Source organism: Pteropus alecto, unplaced genomic scaffold (genome assembly GCF_000325575.1).
Source record: "Pteropus alecto unplaced genomic scaffold, ASM32557v1 scaffold7, whole genome shotgun sequence".
NCBI lineage: Eukaryota > Metazoa > Chordata > Mammalia > Chiroptera > Pteropodidae > Pteropus > Pteropus alecto.
This window is the reverse complement of record NW_006494614.1, coordinates 45,874,765-45,893,742: the sequence shown is the minus strand read 5'-3', so window position 1 is coordinate 45,893,742 and position 18,978 is coordinate 45,874,765. Positions and strand designations below refer to the sequence as shown.

The following is an 18,978-nucleotide window of genomic DNA, read 5'->3' as shown; positions in this document are numbered from 1 at the left end:
CTACAATCTTTTTTGGTCATTATTATCTCTTCATACCTTTAATCCCTTACATTACTTCATGCTTGTCATTTCCCAACCAATATACACACAACCTTTATAGAAGGCAAACTGCCAATACCAATACCTTGAATTTCTAAAAATTTATGCAAGTCTATGCTCACACAGAAGTAAAATGACTTCTCTATTCAATGTAGCATCATTTGTAATACAGAAAAGTTGGAAACAACCTAAATACCCATCAACAGGTGAATGGTACATAGAGAAATAATATTTAGCTGTAGGAAAAAGGAAACATTTATAATATGATAAAATTCTTTACACATGGATAATATAACACTGTTAAGCAAACAAACAAACATGATGCACATACTACCATTTGGATAAAAATAGGAAATATGTATAAATATAATTGTTTACACATGTTTAGAATTTCTCTGGCAGATAAGAGGGGCAATTTTTAATACATATCCCTTTCTATCTTTTGATTTTTGAACCAGGTGTTTTTTAACCAGGTGTTTTTTAAAAAATAAAATTATTTTAAAACAAAAATAACAAATAAATGTCTATTTACAACCTATGTCTTCAACTCTGGATGGGACATAAGAAAGAAACCCCAAGTCTTCCCCTATTTCCACACCTATTCTTCCCAGTAATGGAGGTAATTCAGAATTTTATGAGCAGCAAAACACTACCTCCTGCCAGACATCTTCTTGTATACACCATGGGGCTGAACGTACAAAGTATAATACAAGGACCCCTTTAAAGACTTAAGTTAATACAAAAGCATTCTAGGTTGACTATAATACTGAAAAGAATTACAATAGAGTAGCTGGACAGTCAGGTATGTATTCTTTCAATAGTCAAACATTTATTGATTATCTACCCTCTTCTAAGAATTGAGGTCAGTAGTTCAAAATCCATGTAACAATAAAATCACCTGGGGAACTTTTAAAAATACTGATGCATGGATCTCACTTCTAAAATTGATTTAAATGGTCTGAGGTATGGCCCACGCACTAATTAAAGTTGAGAGAGAGAGAGAGGTGCTAGGAATACAAAGGTAGAGTATATGATTTGGAACGAGAGAAGAGTTCAAATTCCTCACAGTTTCTACTATTTCCCAAAAATTCCCTGCAAATTTCTAACACAGTATGAGCTTGGACAAATTCAAATTATTTAAACTCCTTCTGCCTTGGGTTGTAGTGACTGAATTAAGTAACATTTTTTAAAAAATCTAATACATCTGGCATTTGGTAGTTGCTCAGGAAATGAGTAATCCTATGTTCTGGTAGAAAAACTGCCTCTGTGGAAGTAAACTACAATTTCAGCCTAAACCTGTATTTTTCGTTTGCTGATTGCACTTGAATTCCTACTGGAAAACTAAAAGCTGAATTTTTAATCCTACCTACTCATCAGTCACTTACAAATCCACCTACGCATATAATTTCAAGCTTAACAACCACACCATGGCATACCAAACATGTTATAATGGATTTTAAGGGTGTAGTATGTGAATAGATTTTTGATGTCTGGACCTAGGACATCATCATAGTAATAGTACCTAACATGTACTGTACACAATAGTGAGTCACTGTTCCAAGTAATTTACAGGCATGATTCCATTTAATCCTCACGAAACTTTTGAGTTATTTTTCTGCTGAATTCACAGATAAAAAACAGATTTAGTAACTTGTCCAAGGTAATACAACTACTAACTAGCAATATGAGGATTCAAATCCTCTGCTCTTTATTCTAACAAAAATTCTCAGATTCTTTTTTCTCCCTCACTCTCTCTCTCTCTCATTTATGCTTCTGAAAAGTAATAAGGCTTTAGGGTATGTTATCTGAAAAGTTCTCCTTTTCAGAATCTAAATATGGCTACAATTGGATTCCTTAGCAGGTGTAGTACTTCAAAATTGAAGAGTCTTGTTGGATTTTGACAGTAGGACAAGGGGGAACATGTGTTTATCTCAAAGAAAATTGCTGTTTCTATATCAACTGACCAGGCCAAGTTTCCACATCTATACAATCCCTTCTCCTGGTGCTTGTTTTTCTCCTAATCTTACTTTTTATTCTCCTTCTCCTAGGACCATCACTTCTAAATTGCCTCGTTCAATTTATTTCTTCCAGAGTCCAAGCAATTCATCTCCAAATGGTCCTTCAAGGGAGATATCACCCAATCCAGTCAACAGATCTTATACTATACTGAGGACCCTTAGATGGGCATTGACAACCTTTGCCTCCAGTTGACAGAGAGCAAGTATAGGGGACCCAATCCTCCAACTTCGCCTCTTCTCGGCCTGAAGTAGCTACAGCAATTATTACCCCAAATCCCAACAATTTTGGTCCCTAATACTTGGCGGGGAAATGGTAGGTAGTTAGACAGACATGAGCAATGGGAGCGAAGATCCAGCTCTGTAACCATAGACACCTCCTTTGAAGACCTTCCTTAAGGACCTCCCAGAAACACCAGCCCCTTTAGGGTTATAAATTAACCCAAATCCTAGGGCACAAAGGCCATAAAAGCTGCTGGCTTAATCAGCCACAAACGCTTGAGCAGAAAGTACTACCCTAACCTGCCTATAACCTCAGCCCCATTACACCATCATTATAATACCATGCCTATGCCTGGAAGTTCATGATTCTACTTATAATAGACTGAATTCTAGGTAACCAACCACATGCACAGTAGGTAGGGTGTTATATAACAGCCAAATGTCGATCAAAATGCCCTCATGTGCCATTCACCTAGGAATGCCTTTGTAATCACCCATCACAGCCCTAATTAATATAGACCTGCCCACTTCTGCACTGTTGCAGCTTTCTTTGCTGAAAATCCACTCTTCCCTTGGAGTGTTCTCTGTCTTTTATCTTTTCACCTCCCAAATTCCCCAGGGATGCAGCCTTCATTAGTTTGTCCCGTCTCTTTCAAAATGTACTGTCAATAAATCTTACTTCTAAATCTCGCTGATCTGTAATTCTTTATTGTGTGGTGGGGAAGAACTGAGGACCCCATGCCCCATGCTGCTGGGCGATGAAGGATTTCACAATCACCACAGCAATAACAGCTTTGGCTGACTTTGTCAAGGCCACAGGAACTTTCGTAGTTGGCTAAGCACCAGTTAAAGAACAATTAATTCCTATAAACAAATTATTCCTAGGAGAATACTCTCCACTTCTAATTTCTCTCATTTAAAAAAAAAAGTTCCAGGGACTACCCAACTTATACTAACATATGAATAATTTCCATTTGGTAAAAGAGACAATAATCTATACATCCAAAGGTTGCTCCTATTCCCAGAGATTTTTCTGGCATGCTACTAACATCTTCATTTACATACGTAATTGTTTATACACTCCGCAACTTCAGGTAGTTTTGCAACCAATGTTAGATATGAAGTAGACAACGAGGACCTTACATTAATCTTTATATACTAGCAAGATAATGCCCCTGTTCTCAAGAGGCTAATGTCAAATACTTAAATATCTAACATAATATACAGAGTTAAATAACCTAAGAGGTACAGTTAAAGAGCTGTGAATGCTCAAAGGAAGGAAGAAAGACTATTTTCAGTTTGGGAAATACAGAGAGGCTTCAAAGAAAAAAATAACATTTAAGCTAGGCATTGAAAGACAGACAGAATTTGGACTGATATAAACGGGGAGGAGTAAAGAAGACATTTTAGGCAGAGAAGGGCACAAATAAGGACCCAGTATGGTACCTGTCATAGGGAACACTGATAAAAAACAAAATTTTTAAAATAGCTAACTGTACTAAGGTAGGAATAAGTAAAGTAGTTCTGAAAAACTAAAAGTAGCTGATATAACTAAAAGCAGATAATGTAGAAGGAATATATAATAAAGAGGGAAATATAAATGTCCTTTTTCTGTTATTTGTGTTAGGGTCCCAAAAATCAGATAGGGTATAAATGGTTTTGCAGAAAATGAGGATCCAATAAAATATACAGATTAAAGTATTTTAGAAAGATCAATGTGTTGAAAGGTACACAAAATGGGACTTGATTCTGGAAAAAAAATGCTGTAATAACTCAGTAGAAGATGGGTGTTGAGGAGGAAATCATAGGAAGACCTTTCAAAAAGGTAATCAACAAATCTCAGGAATGTTCAAGATATGAAAAACTAGAATCAATTCAATTCTGAAGTTCTGAAACAGAGGTGAATTATTAAGGCCTACAGTTCATAAATAAAAATCTACTTTGGGAGGTAAATATAGGTAGATTTTTATGTCAGAATGAAGTTTATTTCAAACCTAACAAAATAAATGCATAATTTCCTCCCACATCTGCTACCAGAGAAAGGAGTCTGGCAGAGAGGTAACAAAATGGTGCTGTGAGAGACAACAAGGAAATAGCATCTGCCTAAATCACATGAATCAAAAGGGTTTATGGACCCTTTGCTATTATCATAGACTCTGCTCAGAATCTGATGAGCGCTATGAACCTTCACTCTGGAAAAAAATGGACACATATATATTTTGCATACGGTTCCACTGGCTTCAGGAAATCCATTTATGAATCTCAAATTTAGAACCCCTGGTCTATATTTTGACCTTAGCAACCTATTTCCAGCAGAAGAAAATTTTTTTTAAAGAGAAAAGAAGAGATACTAAACCCTTAATACTTCCTAAATTAATTTTCTATTTCCTACCGACTAAAGATTTGTTTTCATAACCCAGTTTTGCCTTTATTTATTATATGACCTTGGGCAAGTCACTTAACTTCTCTAAGCCTGGGTTTCTTCATGTCAGATAGGGTGATATTGCCAACTGTTTAGAGGTTGTTATGAGTATTAAAGTAGCCCTCTTATCTCTTGGTTACTCTCAAATTAGCCTATGCTATTTTTATCATAGAATAAATCATTTCTGAAATTACTTTGTTCCTGTATTTGTTATTTTCCTCCAGTCACTCAACCTAACTTGCTACTAAGGTGAGATCCATGAGAGCAAGAACATTCTCCGTTTGTTCATCAGTGTACTCTCAGAGCCTGGCACACTGATGATTATCTTTTGACAGCATGAAATGAGCTAATGTGCATAAGCATTTAACTTGGTGTCTCAGTAAATAATAATAATAATTATTATTATTATTACTATTATTAGGCTTTGAGGCTAATAAACAGAATCTTCCTTACTGAATCCTGATGAAGTTTCCAATAAAAGTAAATGGAACACTACAAAACTACATTAATCAAGACTGTGATACAAGCATGAGATTAGACACATAGATTTATCAAATAGAATTGAGAGTCCAGAAATAAACTCTTAACTCTTGCAGTCAATATATTTTCAACAAAAGGCCAAGAAAATTCACTGGGGAAAGAACAGTCTTTCCAACAAATGGTGTTAGGACAACTAGATATCCATATGTAGAAGTATGAACCTGGACCCCCTTCTCACACTACACACATAATTAAATCAAAGTGTATCATAAACCTAAATGTAAGAGCTAAAACTGTGAAACTCTGAGAAGAAAACACAGGAGTAAATCTTTGTGATCTTGGGTTAGGCAACAATTTCTTAAATACAACACAAAAGCAGAAATGATAAAAGGAGTTGGACTTCATCAAAATTACAACTTTTTGTTAAAACTATACAGTTTGAATATAGTCCCATTTATTGTTGTTTCCCTTTCCTGAAAAGACATATCCCAAAAAATACTGGCTGAGAGCAATGTCAAAGTTTACTGCCCATATTTTCTTTTAGTTTTATGGTTTCAGGCCTTACATTTAATCCATTTTGAGTTATTTCTGTATATGGTATAAGAAAGTGGTCTTTTTTTTTTTGCATGTATCTGTCCAGTTTTCCCAACACCATTTATTGAAGAGGCTGTCATTACCCCATTGTATATTCTTGCTTCCTTTATCATATATTAATTGATCATATAGGCGTGGGTTTATTTCTGGGCTCTCTATTCTGTTCAATTGATCTGTGTTTTTATGCCAGTACTATGCTGTTTTGATTAGTATAACTTTCTTGTATAGTTTGATATCAGGTAATGATATCAAATATAATACTTCATAAATGTTCATTACTACAGAAATACTGTTCACAGCTGAGCCACATGGTATATTGATTACATTCTTTCTTGTACGACTTCTTACTTTTCTCCAGAATAACTATCTTTCATTTTGTTTACTTAGCTTTTTATTCGACCATAACTAATTGTTTCCCAAAACCTTTTTATAGGCAAAAGACATTAATAGGCATTTCACAAAACAGCCCATAAACATATGAAAAGGTTCCCAACTTCAATCACAGAGACATAAAATTTTAAATCACAGTAAGGTATCATTTCATGCCCGTTATGTTGACAAAATATAAGAAGCCAGACATTGTCAGGTATTGGTGAGGATCTGGATCAGATGAAATTGTCACCCACTGCTAGTGGGAGTGTAAATGGAAAATAATGTTTGGAAAACAGTGAGGCATCACTTGGTAAAAGTGAAGACAGGTGTCCTTCAATCTAGTACTTTTACTTCACAGAGAAATATCTGCACATAGGCACTAAGATACACACAAAACGATGTTCACAGAAGCATTTCCATAAAAGCAAAGAATAACAAGGAAGCTAAACATCCATCACCAATGGATAAATTGTGATATATTCCAACAATTGAATATGGCATGGCAGTGAAAATGGATGTGCTAGAATTACATGCAGTAACACAAATGTATCTCGGAAATATTTAGAGAAATAAGCATAGAAGAACAAATGCAGTAAGATTCCACCTACAATAAAGTTCAAAAACAGGCAAAACTAAATAACTTTTTTATGGATACATGGATAGGAAGTAAAACAATTAAGAAAAGCAAGGGAATGATAAATATGCAATTCAAGACTATGGTGCATGGAGGTGCTCATGGGGAGACGTAAATGGGCTTTTTATGAAGTGCTAAAAATGTTCTATTTCAGAAGGTAGGTGGTGAACATATGGAAATTTATTTTTCTTTGAATTGCGCATTACATTTTACATACTTTTCTGTATGTGTAAAATATTTCACAATTTAAAAAATCTGTGAAAAATCTGTAAAACTTTTCTTAACATGGTCAATCACATTAAATAATCTATCAGGTCCATTTGTTCCTTGGAAACTTCCAATCCTGACACCTTCATCTGCTCCAAATGAGACTGCTTGCTCTTTGCATATGATGAATTGTTGTCATTTCACCATCATCCTAGGAATTCCTCTCGCCTTTCTCCTGCTGTGTTGAATCCCTGATTCCCAAAGCCCATAATTTTCTTGATGCATTCTCTTATTCTGATAAAACATATCCTCCATTAGCTTCCTGAGAAAGGGAGATTAACTTTGAAATTTTGCATGTCAGAAAATGCTGTTATGTCATCTTCACAACTGTCTGGCAGTTTTCTTAGGTATAGAAATTTTATGTCAGGGACTGTTTTTATCAATGGTAATTAAGTACCTTGACAGATCCAACTTTGGAAATGTTGGATAAAATTATATAAATGTGTGCATAAAAACATGAATATATAAAAATGAATGTATAACATATAAGATTATATTTTAATACATTACATACATAGTCTTATATATTATAATTATATATAGTCATTTATTCTTCTTAAATGCATATATGAGCTGGCAAGAAAGTAAGGAATATGGAATATTAAGGCCAAAAATTAAGCGAACATGGGAACCCAGAGAGGCATTCAGCCCATGAAAGCTGGCTTTTACCTTGATGGCATTTGCCAACTAAATGAACCTGAAGTTTTTGGAATTTCCTGGAGCATGCAGAGCAGGACACAAAGCCCAAGGAGGGGAGCCTTAGAGGAGCTGAGTAGGAAAACTTTCTCCCATAAAGCTGGGATCTGAAAGGATTATATCATCAGTGAAAGGATAAAGTAGAATTAACAATCTGCTCTTGATACTTGGCATTGAGTGGGAGGGAGAAGAAAAACAAAAAAATCCTTCTCCAATGAAATTGTAACCAAAAGACAGCTCTCAAACTGATTTTAGCTAAATTCATACCTCTTACATTATTCCAAAAAGGTTTGAGTTGAGAATTTAGTTTAAAGTGGACCCAGACTGATAGTGCCCTTAGGACTCCAATATAAGCAAAGGCAAATTCTCTCTGAAGAAATCAACCTTCAGTCTAGGACCAAGAACTCTCACAGATAAAGTTCCAAAACAAAATGTCCACCTCCTGGTCAAAAATTATAAATCATTATGAAGAAACAGATGTATAAAGACTTCACAGATTGAAATTATCAGATAGAACAACACAGAAACAAAAAATGAATATGAAAGAAGTTAGAGATACAGAGGAGAGAGGTCTTAAATAAGTCAATTCAGAGTTCCAATAGGAAATCAGAAATGAATAAAGGTTAATATTTGAAGAGAAATAGTTGACATTTCCAGAACTGAAACTTCAAACTACAGATTCATGAAGCCTAAGCAATCACAAAATTTTCAGAAAATTACTATATTATAGTTAAACTGCATAACATTAGACAAAAGCAGTTCCCACTCACCGCCCTCCGCCAAATATGAAATGACATATGCATTAGTTTATTCATTTTAGCACTATTTGAAATAAAAAAAACATGGAAAGAACTAAATGTCCATCAATAGGGAGACTGGTTGAATAAATTGTGTTATATCCACACAGTGGAATACACAATGCAGCTGAAGAAGAAAAAAGAATGCGAAAAATCTCTATATACTGTTAAGGAGTGATCAGGATACATTAAATTTAAAAAAGTAATATTGCATAAAAGTATGTTATATACACACACACATATATCTTTAAAAGTTGAAGAATTAAACAAATATTAATGAAAATGGTTATCTGTAGGATATTAGAGGAAAAAAGACAGAGGCTATCCTTTTCTCAATACACATTGTTTTATAGTTTCAATTTTGGAGTCATGTAAATAATTTGATTTTTGTTTTATAATTATGTTAAAGAATTTGTAAAAATTCATCACCAACAAAAAAAAGAAACAAATTAACCTAATGGTATACTAACAATTATTCCAAGTGACTTTAAAACACAGATATTTGACTATAAATCTCTAATGGGATATACTTTAAGGGGGGGAAAATCTGAACAGAAATCTTAAATAATATATCGGTAATCATATTGTTAGCAGTTTTTGTAAGTAGTACAGTGGGTTATTTTTAACACCATATATGTCCATATTTATATACATATACTATATAAAGCAAGTAGGTAGTTAGGTTACTGTTACTAGGAACCAAGATTTCCACTATAAGAACAAAGACATAATTACATAAAATCAAAGAAATAAAAAAACCTTATAATTTTAATTTTGAATTAGAAATATCGATATAAATACATGATTCTTTTTGTCTTAAAAAAATGTATATTCTAGCTCTGCTCATTGCAAAGGCCTACAGCAATAATGAATCTAATAGCAATGAGTTCACCTAGTGCCCACACTGAAATATTGAAATACCATTTCCAGCTTCTAGAGGTCGCCTGTATTACTTGGCTCACAGGTAATTTTCCTCCATTTTCAAAGCCAGCAAGCAATGTAGCATCTTCAAATTTCTCTCAGACTTTGACTTGCTCTTCTGCCTCCCTCTTTAAAGGACACTTGTGATTGCACTGGGCCCACCTATATAATCAAGGATAATCTCTTTATTTTAAAGTCAGCTGATTAGCAATCTTAATTCTCCTCCTCAATGTAAAATAATATATTCACAGATTCCAGGGAAATGACCTAAACTGTATTCTGCCTGCCACAGGTTTCTAAAGTCTTTGTATTATTTCAGAAGAATGTTAGAAATATTGATTAAACTTCGACTTTTATGTATTGAGTATGTATGTTAAAAATGTCTAGGGCAAAATCCTAAGAAATCCATTAAAAAACTAGAAGAACTAGTAAACAAGTTCAGTAAGGCTGCAGAATACAAGATCAATACATAAAAATCATATGTATTTCTATACACTTGCAATGAACAATCCAAAAATGAAATTAAGAAAACAATTTCATTTATAATAGCACTGATAAGAATCAATTTAACCAAAGAAATGAATGACTTGTACACTGAAAACTACGTAACACTGCTGAGAGAAATTTAAAGACATGAATACATAGAAAAGCATCTCATAGTCATAGAAGATTTAATATTGTTAAAATGGCGATACTTCCCAAACTGACTCACAGATTCAAAGCAATACCTATCAAAATTACATCTGGCTTTCTTGTAGAAACTGACTGGCTGATCCTAAAATTCATATGGGAGTTCAGGGGACCCAGAAGAGTCAAAACAAATTTTTTTAAAGAAAGACGAGTGGGAAGACTCACACCACCTGATTTCAAAACTTACGACAAATTTCAAAACTTACCACAAATCAAGACATTGTGGTATTAGTATATGAAGATATATAAATCAATGGTATAGAACTGAGAGTTAAGAAATAAACCCATACATTTACGGTCAATTGAAGTCTTTTCAATAAATTGTGTTGGGACAATGGATACCTATATGCAAAAGAATGAAGTTGGACTCATTCCTCACATCATACACAAAAATTAACTTTAAAGTGGATCATAAACCTACAGGTAAATGAGCTAAAATCATAAAACTAAGAAGAAAACATAGGCATAAATCTTCATGACCCTACAATCTAGGTTAGGCAATGGCTTCTTAGATATACCAAAGCACAAGAAAAAAATTGATAAAGTGCACTTTATTGAAATTAAATGTCTGTGCTTCAAAGGATACCATCAAAATCATGAAAAGACAACCCACAGAATGTAAAAAAATTTTGCAAATCACAGATCTGATAAGGAACTTATATATAGAATAAAGAACCCTTATAACTCAATATATAGACAAATAACCCAATTTTTTAAATGAGCGAAGGATTTGAATAGACTTTTCTTCAGAGAAGATATACAAATAGCTAATAAGCACATGAAAAGACATTCATCTTTAGTTACTAAGTAAATGCAAATCAAAACCACAATGAAAAACCACTTCACACCACTGAGATGACTATAAACAAAAAGACCAACAATGACAAGTGTTGGCAAGAATGTAGAGAATTAAAACCCACATACATTGCTGATGGGAATATAAAATGGTGCTTCTGCTTTGGAAAACAGTTTGTTAGTTCCTCAAAAGGTTAAACAGAGAGAGATACCATATGATCTATCAATATGACTTCTAGATGTGCCCAAGGGAAATGAAAACATGCCTACCTAAAAACGTGTATACAAATGTTCACAGCAGCATTGTTCAAAATAGTTAAAAAGTAGAAACAACTCACATGTCCATCAACTGTTGAATGAATAAGTAAAATGTTGTATATCCATATAATGGAATATTATTCGGCAATAAAAAGGAATGAAGTATTACAACAAGCTACAACATGGATGAACCTTAAAAATATGTTAAGTGAAAGAAGCCAGTCACAAAAGATCACATATATATTGTATAATTCCATTTATTGTAAACGTCCAGATTAGGTAAATCTATAGAGGCAGAAAATAAATGAGTGGTTGCCTAGGGCTGGGAGATTTGGAGGAAAGTGACTGCTAATGGGCATGGGGTTTTCTTTTTGGGGTCCTGAGAGTGTTCTGTGATAACAGTTGCAGAACTCTGTGAATATGCTAAAAAAAAACTCTGACTGTACACTCTTTAAATGGATCAGTTGTATAGTATACAAATTCTGTTTCAATAACGTTACCAAAAAATTTTAAGGCGACCAAAGAACATATAGATTATATCATTACTATACTAATAGAGAAAAAAATAGAATGAGAAAAAGAAACGCAGGTCAGATGAGACAAACAGAAAGTATGAAATAAGATAGAAACAAATCCAAATGTTTCAAGGACAGGCTAAATGTTCTAGGTCTGAAACAAATATCCTTAGATGAGATTTTTAAATTCCAGCTATATAAAATAAAAGACACAAAAAGTTCCAAAATAAAAAAGATAAAGATATAGTAGGCAAATACTAACCAAAACAATTTTAGGATATTCTTTCTCAAAATTTAAGGCATTTTTCTATCATTTTCTAATTAAGTACTGCTAGAGATTTTTTAAAGAATCTTTTTATTCCTCATATTTCTAAATTTTAATCTTAAAGTAGAACAAGCTTTCTAGGGGATTCCTTAAACTTTCTTTTCTATTCAATTTATATCTACCATACATGTTTTCATCTCTAACAGGTATTTCTTATCCTCTAAAACAAGTTTTTTTTAAGAGATTCTGTTCTTGTTTAACATACCATATTGTCTCGTCTCTCTGATAAGAGGTATTAGTGATTTTTTAAAAAATTTTCTTTTGTTCTATGCATTTTTGTTTCCTTTTCTCATTTTGTTTTGGTCTTTGTTATGTTAGAGGCTTCCTCTGGATGTTTGGTCATTCTATAAGAGAGTAGGGCTTATTTACTGTTAAATATCACTATACAGTTATCATATAGAGGCCCGGACTTTAAAAGGAGGTCTCTTCCCCCAAACATCAATATCTGTATGTCTTTTCTCTTAGACCAGTCATTTTTTCCAGAGATAAATCCTCCAATATCCTCCCTGGGAACACAAGACTAGCTGTTAGCCTTCTGGAAAAGGATCTGAGGAGTTCAATAAATATTCACTGAGCACATATGTGATACAATTTTAGGCACTAGGAATACTACAGTGAACAAAACAGACCAACCCCCTTACTCTTGTGGTATTTATACTCTAGTAGGAGATATAATTAAAAATTTATCCATAGGTAGCAATAAATGTCATGGAGAAAAATAAAACCAGGAAGTCAGACAATGAGTGCTATAGGTTAGGAAGGATTCTAATTTTAAATCAGGTAGTTAGAGAAGGCACCTTTAAGCAAAGACCTGAAGAAGGTGAGAGAGCAAGCCATGAATGTACCTAGAAGAGATATAAACCTTCATTTAGAATCTGTTTTCATTTTATTGCTTCACCTTTGCCCTCATAGGCCTACTGTCTTTGAGTCCAGAGCCATGCTGGTTCAATTCCTCCAGCGGTTAACCTCTCTCCCATCACACTGAGTAAAGGACAAGATCTGGTGCCTTATATAGATTTTCAACCAATCTTCCTATTTTTAGATCCCTTTTAGAGGTACTTAGTATCCACCATTCTTGAGCCTTTATGGGGCTGTAATATAGTTTAGCTTACATTTTCATTCTGTGGGTAGTTTTGTTTGCTATTCTGTTAGTGAGTTAATATTCCTCAATTTGCTATCTTCCTAAATCTTGGTAGTATCTTATCTTCTCTCCTCTTCTTTGTCCTTTGGTTTTATTCCTTTTTTCAAATTACTATAATTTAATGGGGCTTGGGGAGACAATGCAGATAAACACATGAATTAATTTAATTTCTACTACAACTCTCTGGGGTAGCTATTATTCCTATAAACTAAAGCCAAAGTTGAATAACTCATCATACCACAGAAAGTAGCTGAGCTAGAGTCTTATTCTCAGGGTCACTTCCTTATCAGTTTTCAATACTACTCTCAAAATACTACTAAATTCTCCATTTCTGGAAATCACTAAAGCTAGCACTGAACACACAGAAATCCCCAGGAAGAGGTGAAAGAGTACTGGTTCCTGCTGTAGAAGAAAGCAAATAAATGATTGGTAGAGGGCTCTCGTAGCAAGCCTATGTACCATAGAGCCTCAGAAGAAAGCCAAGGTTTACAACTGTAATGATAATGATGAGAGGGAGCAGGGAAGGTGGAGTTTGAGAAGGAAGAATCAAAGACAGTTCTCAAGTTTCTCTGATGCCATTCACGAAGAGAACAGAGGAGGCCTTTTTAAAGAGTTCTAACTTATCAAATACTGATTTACCATGTGCTTGAAAATCCTAGATCCTATTCCTATTACTTTTCTGTGTTGGCCATTGGTGAGAATGTTAATTGTTAATTGGGCATCACAGAATCCAAAAATGGAAATAGTAACATTTCACACAATGTCCTGCATTAGACAGGACACTTATGGCCCAATGTATGATGTGGTTTAAAGCAAATAAATGAAACCTTACCTAACTTAAAAACACTGTCAGATAAAATAATCCATGGGAATTTATAACCTGCTGAGTCAAATTATACAAAAATATAGATTGCTTTAAATGGATGGATAGAGACTACTGCAGTACAGGGAGAACTGTAATCTTAAATCTTAAATTATGCTTTACTTAAGTTAGAAAATTTTCTAAATTTTATTTCTACCACTCACCCAACTTAGGAACAACATAATTAACTTGTTTTCGAAACACTAAAAGCAAGGAGAAAAAATAAATAATGATAACTTTACTAAAATAATCTGTCCCCAAACCAAAACACAACCACTGAGACATCAGCAAGAAAGCAAGCAGAATACAAGGCTTTTTAATGTTTTGCAAGAGCTAACTGTAGCTGTTCACTCTCATAATCTGTGTAGCTGTACTCAGTGATCAGAATTTATGTAAGCTACTCTTCTGCTCTGATAGTACTACAAGAGGAAGAAAGCAAGCAGGTTTGGGGTCAGAGTATAAAAGCCAATAAAGTCCACAGACAAGACTCTCATGAAGTATATTTCAGAATCAACAGCCACATAACTCGCTCACTCCAGACTCACCTGAATGACATGATGATCTAGAATGAAAGGCATATTTCATAAGCGAAGAGCAAATTACCTTTAGCGTAATTATTTTAGAGCCTCTTTCCAGCCACAACTTGCTTATATAATCAGTTAATTTAATTCCAATTTAATTAGAAAGAGACATTCGAGTATAACCTGTATGGCTAAAATTTAGTTCTTGCCCTCAAAGAGCTCATGCCTGGAGGGGGAAATAGATAAACAGTCAGTATATACTACAGCTGTGACAGAAATAAGCCTAGTATACCATGAGGGTTCATAGATGGGATATCCAATTTTGTTTTGGGTACTTATACAGATGAAGTCAGGTCAAGGAAGGATTCATGAAGATTACATCTGGAGAAGATTTTGTTAAATCAAATGCTATAGAAATCTGAAGTACTGTCCTTATGAAACAATGACCTAGATAGGAAAGGGGCAAAAGTACAAATCTTCTAATTACCAATAAAAGATTACCATTTCCTAGTATTCAGTGAAAAAGAAATGTTAGTATAGATATTTCCACCTTAAATATGCAGTTATATTCCAAAGGTTTATAAAGCAAGTTGTTGGGAAAACTGAAGTAAATTTCCCCCTGATTAACAGTATTATGAAATATTGGTGGATTCCCTGAGTAGCTCTACCCCCCAAGCCTACTTAGCTATATTACACTAAAATGCTTTTTGTGATGAAATTCAGCTAATAATGATGGTGTAGTTCAGGTTATTAACATAGAAAACTGTACCTGAAGTGATTTTAATATATTTTGAACCATGGTTCTTATGCTTAAGGAAAAGTTAGTTTAATTAAAGGGATGAGGATTCAATGAAACAAACCAGACATGCACATATTTGTGCTAGGCACTTTACAAGTATTATCTACATTTAATCCTCACAACAACCTGAGCTATATTTTCTTAACAGCATAAAGATAAAGGGATATAATACAGAATCATAGAAGGATATAAACAGGGCACAAGTTCATTTTTTACATACTCTCAATAATCATGGTTTTAATCTCATTTCTATACTCAACAATTCTAAACTATTGAAAAAAATGTCATGTGACCACTGTATCTGAGCATCATTCATTAATTCAACAAATGTTTATTGAGTTCCTATGTGCTAACCACTTTTGGGCAAGTAAATAAACACAAAAGGAGTTTACAATTAAATTAGGGAAGACTAAAGTAGTAGATCACAATCTAGCTGTTAGAAGAATAGATGAAATATTGTATCTCTAAGGCATCATCAATTCTGATGAACCATAATTTTATGTACCACTAAAAAAAGAGCTACCAATTTATGGCACAACACTTTATCACTTAGAATTCATTTTCTATTTCTTGAAAGAGCTCTTTTATACTTATGTGGATTCATCATATGTCACGGGTATATGTAAAAAGAAAAAATGAGAGCAAAATAAAATATTTAAGGTATTCCTAGCCAATTTCTTCATACTGTGAGTCCTACTCTCTTCTGAGTCCTCTAATATAGTCCTCTGTGCCTCACAAGAACATTGGTAATAGAGTGTTTCTTAAACTAAACACTGGCTCATATGCCAACTTTATCATTATGCAGAGAGCTATTCTACTTTTGACTCTCACTCTTGGAATAATGCTTGACTCATCTGATTGAACACCCACCCCTCCTTACAACCATTTAGTTCTTAGTGGTTAAAAGTGCTCCACTTTCGTCTCTAGAATTTTCTTCCAAACTGCCAACACCTATTTTGCAAGTTTTGATGCTGGTTTTGGTGTTCTCTCATGCACTGGCAATGAGAAACCAGTTAGGGCTATTACCTGACCAACAGCAACTGTTAAGACACTATTATTTTAAATATGAAAAGAAATATATCTTAGAATTTGTAGAATATAGTAAATAAGTTTCCATTATATAGCTTTACAATTTAAATAATGATTTCACAACTATATCATCTTTGAGGCTAGTATTACCCACATTTTAAGAAATAGTGTCAAGCCAATACCAGTCAAGTATTATGTAGTAAAGCCAGGAAGGAAATCCTAGTTTGCTGATTTAAAACTTACATTCTTTCTACTACAAGACAGTAGAACTACAGAATAGTATTGATATGAAGTTGGAAAACAATGGTCTATGGGCAAATCTAGCCACCACCTCGTCTTCCCCTCTTTTTATGATTCATGAGCAGAGAATGATCTTTACATTTTTAAAAGGTTGGGGGGAGGGAGAAGAAAATATTTAATGACCCAAAAAAATCAAATTTCAATGTCCACAAAAAAAGGTTGTTGAAACACAATCACATTCATTTACATATTGTCTATGGATGCTTTCACCCTACAACGGCTACAGAAACTGCATGGCCTAAAATGCATGAAATATTTACTATCTGGCCTTTTACAAATAAAGGTTGTCAATCCCTTGTATAAACGATGGGTGCTACAAAAGGACAAAAAATGGGAAGATCAGTCAGTGCAGGCTAGATGATCAGGAAAAGCTTCAGGATCTCATTTTAAATGAATGTTCTATGCCACATGTCTATTATATGAGAACTCATAAAAACATTTATTTAATTGTGTAACTATAGAAGATGTGAAGAAAGTCAAAGGCCTGGGCACTCTGTGACTTCCTATTTTATTAGGGAAACTAAAAAATACCTTGAAATATAAAATCTGATAATTATTATAATCATCCATTTAAATTGCCATAAAATTACCATAGGTAAATTTGACATAACAATTTAAAAAATACAATACCAACTAGTAATGTGCAATAATTGGCAAATGAATGGAAATGGCAAAAATTGATAATGGCAAAAGAAAAGATGCAAAAAAACCTGGGTCTTGAATGATACAGCTGAATGACTGAATCAACTCTGGAACTTCCTATTAATAATATTCTTTTGGTTTGAACCACAGTAAGCTGTTAACAGCAAATTAGATAATTTATATAATGTTGCTAACATGATATGGGGTTCTGTAAGTTTAATTGTATTTAAACAGTAAATCTGTTAAGTTTTATAATTATATAAGAGTAATATGGGATTTACTCTTATACATAAGGAATTTATCCTAATTTTACTTTGTACATATTTAAGTAACATTACATTAAATATTAAGTTAATACTTAATTTTTCATTTATTAGGAATTCATATTATATTTCTTCAAGGAAGACTCAACATCATAAAAATGTTTATTCAAAGTTAATTTATATATTTAATATAGTCCCAATAAAAATACTATCAGGATTTTTTTCCCAGCACTAGTCTAGTTGATTATAAAGTTTATTTGTAAGAATAAACAAGGAAGAGGAGCCAGGAAATCTTTGAAAAGAATGAAGAGGAAGCTACCACTACCATCTATTAACTAAAACATATTCATTATGCCTCTCTAATTAAAAGCATAGTAGTGGCACATAAATAGATGGCTGATGAAAATGGAAAGAAACTTCATAGCAGATCTAAGTCTATGTGGAAATCTGGTATGTGATGAAGATATCACTTTAATCAGTGGAGAAAGGACTGATTTTTATTGAGGTGAAATTCACATAACTAGGAAAGGCCTTTGTAATAAATGATGTTACAACAATTGGACTGCCTGTGGATAAATATAAAATTGGACACATTCCTCACTTTGCACATCAAGATAAACTTAAAATGGATGTAAAAATATAAATCATACAGGTCCTGGAAAAAAACCTATGTGAATTCTTTTATGACCTGGGAGAAAGAAATGTGTTTCCATGATAGAAAATCCAGAATCAATACAAGCTACTTAGACTTGAGTACATTAAAATTTTAAAACACAACTTCTTACATGGCAAAAAAGATCATAAAGTAAAAAGGCAATTTGGGAAAATATTTTTGATATTTGTAGAGAAAATATCTGTAATACATATAGCACTTCAAAGAGCCACTTTGGAAAACAGTTTCACAGTTTCTTAAAAAGTTAAACATAATTTACCATAAACCCAGCAATTCCATTCTTAGGTATTTACCCCAAATAAATGCAAACATATTTCTACACAAAGATGTGCATGTGAATGTCCAGAGCAGCATTATTCATAATAGCAAAAAATTGGAATCCTGTGGATGAAAAGGGAGTTCTATGGAAAGTAAAAACCCAAGTGTCTAACAACTAATAAATGAGTAAATAAAATGTGGTATGTCTACACAATGGAATATCTTTCAGCAATAAAAAGGAATGAAGTACTGATACATACTACAACATGGATGAACCTTCAAAATATTATACTAAGTGAAAGAAGTCAGTCACAAAAGGCCATATTATATAATTTCATTTACATAAAATCTCCAGAATAGGCAAATCCATGGAAACAGTAAGTAGATTAGTGGTTACCAGGGCTAAGGAAAGGGGTAGAGACTGCTAACAGGGAAGTAGTTTCTTTGC

The 18,978-nt window shown here is 33.4% G+C and overlaps 1 protein-coding gene across 2 annotated transcripts in view; it reads right to left on the bottom strand.

Annotated features, from left to right (window-relative positions):
* Window positions 1-18,978, bottom strand: part of PPME1 (protein phosphatase methylesterase 1) — a 66,166-nt gene that overhangs the window by 40,536 nt on the left and 6,652 nt on the right. The gene's annotated exons all lie outside the window — the stretch shown is intronic.